Below are 8,294 nucleotides of genomic sequence, written 5' to 3' on the forward strand. Positions count from 1 at the left end.
AGCAGCATTTTAATTTAAAAAAAAAAAAAAAAATTCTTCTCACTTATATAGGGAATAACCAGGAAATAAGCTTAGCTGTTAGTCCCAGAATTAGGAGACATAAACATCCACTTTTCCTTTATTATTTATTTGGAAATATGAATTCCTGTAAATTGACATTATTCACTTTTACTCCTTGCAAAATTATATGATAAAATACATAAAAATGAAAAATACTGTAACATAAAATTAATTTTTATTGTATTTTTTCTGGGAAACTCCTTTTACCTGTTTGGGGTACAATGACAAAATTCTATTCTGAGATTTCAAAATGCTGGTTTCCACTGCTAGGAAATTAAAGATCTGACTTGGATGGATCTTTGGATTCCACCACACTGAGGCACCAAGACCTCAGTGCCAATCACTCCCTGTCTTGTCTTACAGAGATGCGATGAAACATTGATTTCTTTGTGCCTTTTAGCTTAGGGTACAAGTGTTCAAGTATTAAGCTGATCCTTGTTCCATTTCCATGGCTGCAAGGAAACATTTTATCCTTCTAAGGGATGGACTAAACGCTCCTCTCACCTTACTTTTTGATTTGATCACTTGCGATAACATCTGCAATCTTTCAGTCTCCCACAGAGCCTTCCCAGCACAGAATGTCCCAGGAATCAGTGTGTTCTCCTGGTTTGACTTGCAGCTGCAGGACACAAAGCAATTCAAAATCCTTTTGGGTCAAAGCCACCTTGTGACACATCAGCAGCAATAGGTATGAATTTCTCTGGAGCCATAGTGCAGGCAATATTTGAAAGGACATTCAGAACTCCATTTTACAGGCAGCTCACATCATTACAGTAAGCACATGCTTCACACAGGCTCTGCTCAGGATTTTCCATGTAAAGTACTTTCAGCCATATTATCCATGCAAGATGCATCATTTCAGTCCCCCACCAACAAAATCAGAACAGATGAATTGCTGCGTGTTTTCCCCATACATATCATCTCCTCTCTGGTAAATTCATTCTGGCCACATCCTTCTCCCAGTGCTGACAAGAAGGCCAGGTTGTCCAGCAGCAGAAGGAATTGTCTGGGCTGCAGTCAGTCAAAGACTACAAAAACTCCTTTTCATATTTGGAGTTCAACTAGGAACGTGTATATTTTCCCACCCTGTTTTATCTCTGGTGCACTTGTATCACTGAGCTTCTGTTTCCTATTTGAAATCAGTTTTCCGAACACACAATTCTCATCCTATAGGTCTCCTGGTACCATATGCTTAGGATTCGCCTAAGCTCAACAAGCTTTAGATAAGATCAAATTAGGTATGAGTCAGAAGTTCTTCATGCTCACTGCAGAGCTGATCTCTACTCTCCATTTTCCCAGAATTAAAAAAAAAAAAAGAAAAAAGAAAAAAAAAGATTTATTTTTGCACACTCACAGGACATCTACCCCAGAGTCGAAACTTTGGAGGGTGAGGAGACAGCAGGTTTGCAAGACAGCATCATCTCAGCTCACCTGTCAACAGTACAGTGGAAAGAGTGACACAGGAAAACTGTTCCTGCTGAGAAAACAGGAACACTACAATCTCACTTTGCTTGTTATGGAAACATGGCCACCATCTTTTCCATCCTTGAAAAATAAAAAGACAAATAAAAAATTTTATTATTTGTCCTGACAATTACAATGACCTTAAAACCTGAAATTTGGCCTCACAGTTTTTGTTAATTTCTATAAAAAAAGCCATTACACACGTGTATTTGGAGCAACTTGAAGTAGTCTGCTGTGCAGCTGCAGACAAACACAATTTCCAGAAGGTGGTTCCGACATCTGACTCCTGTTTTAACTTGGTTTGGGGGAGTCAGTCCATTGGCTGGTGGCCCCTGTGCAGATCCAAAGGTTTTGCTTGCTCTGACAGCTCAGTGCACACTGTACCCAGTTAAACTCCACGGCAGGTTTCGGAACTCCTTTGGAAAAGTGAGCCAGGAAAGTCATCTTCATGCCAGAGAGGCACTGCCTGCCCTGCACTGCCCTTAATGGCCTTTTGTAAAATTCAGTAGCTGTCTCAAACCTTCAGATGAGAAATATGAAGCTGTGATTTAACAAAGGAATTTGATTACACAGAAATCAATCCCCTGCAAGGATTTGATAAACGCAAAAAAATTTCCTACCAAATTTAACAAAATTCCTACTTAAATCACTCCATAAGATTGTGATAAAGCACTTTGTTAAATGAAGACTTAAGCAGAGGAAGACAGTGCCTTTGTGCTCTCTTTGCAATAACAATCTGAAATGCCTCAAATTGCGTCTGCAGTCCCTTACATCTTTTATATTGTTTCCTAAATCAGAACAATCATCTGCAGAAAAAGAGAAATGATGGAATTTTCTCAAGCTGGAAACTGTTTCCAAGCTTCATTTTTCTTGAACAAGATTCTAAAGTTGTATATTACAACTAAATTTAATTTAAATGTTTTAGGCTGTGAGGATTCAAACTGTTGCCAGTGTGCTTAGCACACTACTTCTGGAATGCTTGTAGTCTCCAATTTGTTTATTGCTAGTTAACCATATCTATGTGGGGAAAATCCTTGCATATTTATAAGCTCTACCTCTTCCTTAGGATGTCATCATTTTGGTGGGGAAGAAGGTTGTTTTAAGAATGGGAGATAATATAAAAGCATGATTTCCTTTCATCAGACTTGTCTCTCTCCCTCACTCTTCTGCTCCTAGCTCTGCATCTAAATCACCACTTTCCACCACATCTTGGAATAAATGTTTACAAGATGCAATAGCTGGATTTTTCTTGTGGGTGTGCAGTCATCCCAAGACCTGGGATTTAATGATTTGCATAGATTTTATGCAGAGATGGATACATTTCACCAGAAATAAAAGGCAAGAGCAAATCTGGTTATCTGTGTATTCCTTTGTACACCCTTGGCTTGTCTCAGTTCAGTAGATGGAAGCACACATATTTAGGTTAACACCTGTAATATAGTGTTGGATAAAAAATTTGTAAAATATGCTAACTTTGTAATATTTTCTTATTTTTTTTTAATTCAAGCTAAAAAACCCTGTTCTACAACACACTGCTGATGGAAAGGCTGTGTTCTGAGTGTGTTTCTCAGCAAGTCTTCATATTCCAACATTTTTTGGTGGTCTAAGCACAAAACAATCATTTCCCTGCAGAGTCACAGGTTATCACACTTGGGCCCAGCCTCCCAAGGTGCAGGTCAGTGGCGCTTCACCTCAGTTTTGCCATGAAGAAGGGGATTTGCATGCAAAGACTGAGACACTAAAAGAGGCTAAAGCATAACAGCTTGCCCTCAGTGGAAAGCAGCTTGCAGCAGTGCTGCTGCAAAGCTGATCAAACTTCCTTTTAAGCATGTTCATAATAATGTTGTTTTTCATGAAATTATGAACTATTAAATCTGCGTGACATATAGATGAGAGAAGAAACATTCACAGGCCCACTGTAATTTATGAACATGTGGTGCACAGATGTTATATGAGATTTTTCTTCCCTTTACTTTTCAAAATTTGGATTTCATTTTCCCTCCTTCTCTCTAGTGTTCAAACTCTGTATTTGATGCTTTATTAGATGTCTCAGCAGGGTAAATGGATGATTAATAATTGTTGATGACAGCAATTTGGTTTCTATAAGCTGTGGAGTGAAAGATAAATATGATGGGAACAGTCATACCTATGTATGACAACTAGGCCTCTTTAAGACTGTGTTAGGGTTACCCATGATTTATGAAGATGTCACCACTGTCCCTAGATAGGGAATACCTCTTAAATTTATCTTATTGTAATCATCACTTTTTCTTCAGGTACCTAGGGGGAAAATATCCTCCAAAAGAAAAGAAAAGAGAAAGAGAGAAAGAAATAGAGAGACAGAAAGGAAAGAAAAGGAAAGAAAAGAAAGGAAAGAAAGAGAAAGAAAGGAAAGAAAGAAAGAAAGGAAAGAAAGAAAGAAAGAAAGAAAGAAAGAAAGAAAGAAAGAAAGAAAGAAAGAAAGAAAGAAAGAAAGAAAGAAAGAAAGAAAGAAAGAAAGAAAGAAAGAAAGAAAGAAAGAAAGAAAGAAAGAAAGAAAGAAAGAAAGAAAGAAAGAAAGAAAGAAAGAAAGAAAGAAAATTAACTACTGATGATACTTTTCTCATTCAAAAGTTTTTTCTTAAAGAACTCCTAACTTTCTGGAAACTAATTTCTCCTGAAGAAAAATAGTTTTAAAAACTAAATTTCTCCAACTCTTACAGTGTCATCCCCCTTTTGGTCTGTAGGAGGATGGAAACTCTCCGCTTTTCTGCACCTTTTTTCTCAGCTCCATCAAATTTTCTTAAGTCAAATTTGCATGTAGAAAGAGAATGACTCCACACATCTGGTAATTAGTCTGGGAAATGTTCTGATACAAGAGATTATTTTATTAAGAACCACAGGTGAACTATATTTCTATAAATGAACCCTCTTAATTAATCATTATGCATGTTGATAGAAACCTCATCTGATTTGTTTCAAGAGTACAGGGTTTGACAAAGGATTTTTTAAAAAGGTTAGGAAGTCTGCTTTCTGTTTTCAAAGAAAATAGCAATCACATTTGGCCCTTTACTGTTGCTTTGAGTCCCAAGCCCACATACACCTGGAAACCTAAGGCAACACTGGCCAAAAGCACGGTTAATTTGAAGGGACAGGGAGGGACTGTGTGAGCCATGAGAGGCTCAAATACTCTGCACCGACATATTGGCCTCCTCCTGCAAGACGTCAGAAGAAACAGCAAATTTCTATTTCTCCTATCCACTTTGATCTGAGCTGCTGGCAGCATGTTCCTCCACAACAATATGAATTAATGAATTAATGAAATCAATAGAAAACTCTCCTTAATTTAAATTGGGTTTGAGACAACTTATCTTTACTAAATTAGCTTCAATTTTGATCACCACTTAATTGTGGACAAAAGGAGAGGAAAGCTTAGAAATAGGGAATGTGTGACAAATGCTCCTCTGACCCATCAGAGCTAATATCATTACAAAACCCCACTCCGTTGTGCTGAAGCAAAACAATGGCTCTCAGCTGCTGGAGCAGACAGATGAGCCTGAGGTGTTGCTCCACTCACGTTGTGGCTCCGTGGCCGGCAGGAGGAACTGCAGGGACACCCAAAACTGCTGGGTTTTGGCAGAAACTCTGAGAAAAACCAGCAGAAAAATCTTTCAGGCTAAGAACAGGATATAAGGCTCTTTTAACTTGATCTCATTTGCTTCTGAGGACTGGCAGAAGCCCTGATGCCCTGACAGCATGTCGCCCTTATGTGCAGGACAGGCTGTGCTGCAGAGGATCCCTCCCATGAGCGGAGGCAACTCCTCTGCAGCCTTTCTTGATGATGGTAAAACACCTTCTAATGCAAGGATGTGTGATAGTTATTGTCGTGATATCAGTTTTGAACCAGTGTCCCCAGAACTGAAACGATTGTTAATTTCAGGTATGCAGGTAATTTTCTTCAGCTCTGCCACTACCAGATCATCTTTCCTCTCTGCTCTCCACTTGGCACAAAGAGGGACTGATAGAGAATTACACGGGGGGATAGAATAAGCTCCACTTGCAAAAAACCAGATAATTTTGTATAGGTGAGAACAAGTATGTTTTAATTCAGAGACGTTTCCTTCTGGAGCAGAACTCGCACTTAACAATCTAAACTAGGATGTGCCTCTGAGTGTTTCCTGTCTGAAGAATATGGAGGGACCCAACCCAACAGTCCTCCAGCCTCCTAGTGCTGGAGCATGTGTGTTGGGTGCAACAGCAGGGACAAAGGGAAGAAACCTTGTGAGTTGCTCCACCTTCCAAAAAATGCTCAAGACATACAGAATAAGAACCTCCTACTGTCTGAGGTTACTGAGCAGACCTTAACTTATTTTAGGATTATCCTAATAGTAGTTTTCAAACCAGTGAACAACTGGACAGACAGCTGCCCTTGTATTTTGGCAGTTCTTACATTTTCATGCCATCCACAAGGTATTTGTCTGGACTTGGGTAAAGCTTTTGGCACAGGCCCCCCCAGCATCCTTCTCTCAAAACTGGGGAGAGATGGATTTGATGAGCGCACTGCTAGATGGCTAAGTGTGGTTGGTTAGTCGTATCCAGAGGGTAGTGGTCAACAGCTCAGAGTCTCAGTGGACATCAGTGACAAGTGGTGTCCCTCAGGGATCTGTATGGGGACAAGTCATAGTTAATGTCTTCATTAATGACACAAATGAAGGGAATGACTGCACCCTTATCAAACCTGCAGATGACACGAAGCTGAGTGCTGTGGTTGACACATGAAGGACAGGATGCCATCCAGTAGGATCTGGACAAGCTCAGGAAGGTGGCTCATGGGACTCTCATGAGCTTCAATATGATCAAGTGCAAGATGGGTTGGGGCAACCCTCAGTATCAACACAGGTTGGAGGTTAACCAGATGGAGAGCAGTCCTGCCAAGAAGGACTTGGGGGTGCTGGTGGATGAGAGGCTGGACATGACCCAGCAATGTGCACTTGCAGCCCAGAAAGTCAAACGTGTCTTGGGCTGTATCAAAAGCAGCTTGGCCAGCAGGGTGAGGGAGGGGATTCTGCCCCTCTACTTCGCTCTGGTGAGACCCCACCTGGAGTGCTGGGTCCAGATCTGGGGTCTCCAATACAAATCTTGCCCAAAATTAAATCTAGTTTTCTTTTCTGCTTTTCTCTCTTCACAACAGCTCAGGCAGTGTAGTTCTCCCAGGTGAATCAAGATGATGGATAGTGCACTTTTTTCCATAGATGCTGACCAATAGGACAATGATGATTAGCATAAAGCTACAGTAGATAAAAGAGTTCAAATATTCTTGCTTTGTCTGATACATTTCAAATACACTGCCCTGTGCTAATGAGATGAGAAAGAGGACAAGCTTTCTCCTTTCCTTAGTTGATCTGAGCTGGGCACAAAGGTGGAGCTCTAAAAAAGTTTAACTGGTTCCAGCTGGATCCTACAAAGCCTGTGAAGAACTAGTTCTTCTTAGGCAGACTAGAGGAATGTAAATTATTCTTATGTCATGACAGTGGCAAGCACTCAGAATCTTTACCATTGGGAAAAGTTGTGGAGGGCACTGTAAGACCATGTAACAAAGAAAAGAGGGATTCTCTTAGGAGGATTTACAGACTTCCAAAAGATTGTAATAACTAGATGTGCGCAAGAGTAGACTTCATCAGGAAAGTACAGAGAACTGTATGCCATGGGACAGTGCAAAGTAATGGAAAATATACTGTATTGAACAATTTTTCGTTAGAAGCAGGAAGGACACAATTGAACTATTAAGTAATATTTCTCACTATGCATGTCTTTTACTGCTTTTGAAAATAACCTAGTTTTCCAGATAGATGCTTGCTGTGGGACAGCAGCGTCACATTTACAATAGTAGTTCACAAAGAAAGAGTTAATGGGAAACATTTTGAAAAATGCACCTTTGACAACAGTTTGCAGGTTTAAATGTGTTGCTTTTATTTTCTCTTCCATAAGCAAGAACAAATCCAAACTGTAACTTTTGATGATGGGCACATTGTGCATAACCAGAGCAGTTTCATGTAAGTATTTGAATGTATTTAAACAAATAATCTAAGGCAGTCTTAGCACAATGAATGAAAAAAATTAAAATCAATATAATCCAGAGTTACACTGGTGCGTGCTCTTGCAATACACACCTACTGGAACTTAGTTTAAAAGCGTTTTGAAATATTTCTTTCTCTTATATTTATTTTAATGGAAACTTTCCCAACTGATGGCAGATATCATATGCTTGTGGTGATAAGAAAAATGGTAACATTTCTGTTCCTGCAGAATGTCTTGTTTTAGCAGCAGACAAAGAAACACCATATTGTAAAGCTGAACTGGAAGCCTGTCAGTGACACAAAAATATGGAAGAAATGTAATTGTTTCCATAATTTGTTCTTTGAGTTAAATAAATCTACTTGGACATGCAACCCCTAAAAACCTGACAAAGCTGCAGATGTTAAGTTAAACAGTTTGTGGTACTTTTGATAGCAAACCTTTTTAAATGTGAACCGATATGGTTTATGCAAACGTGAGATACAAAATAGTAGGATCTTTTAACTTAATTCTTATAGCAACTTCCAAATATAATCTGTAAATATTTAACCAGGGACAAAAGGTACTGGATTTTACAGCATTTCATTAAAAACAAACCCAATAACCTGGTACACTCAATTATAGTATAGTGCTGGCAATGACTGCTGCTCTAGCCAGTATTTTCTCATAACGTCTGTTACTTTCTCCCATTTTGTGATTGCCCTGAATTTCTCCTC

Source organism: Myiozetetes cayanensis, unplaced genomic scaffold (assembly GCF_022539395.1).
Source record: "Myiozetetes cayanensis isolate MyiCay16 unplaced genomic scaffold, myiCay2020 scf1, whole genome shotgun sequence".
NCBI lineage: Eukaryota > Metazoa > Chordata > Aves > Passeriformes > Tyrannidae > Myiozetetes > Myiozetetes cayanensis.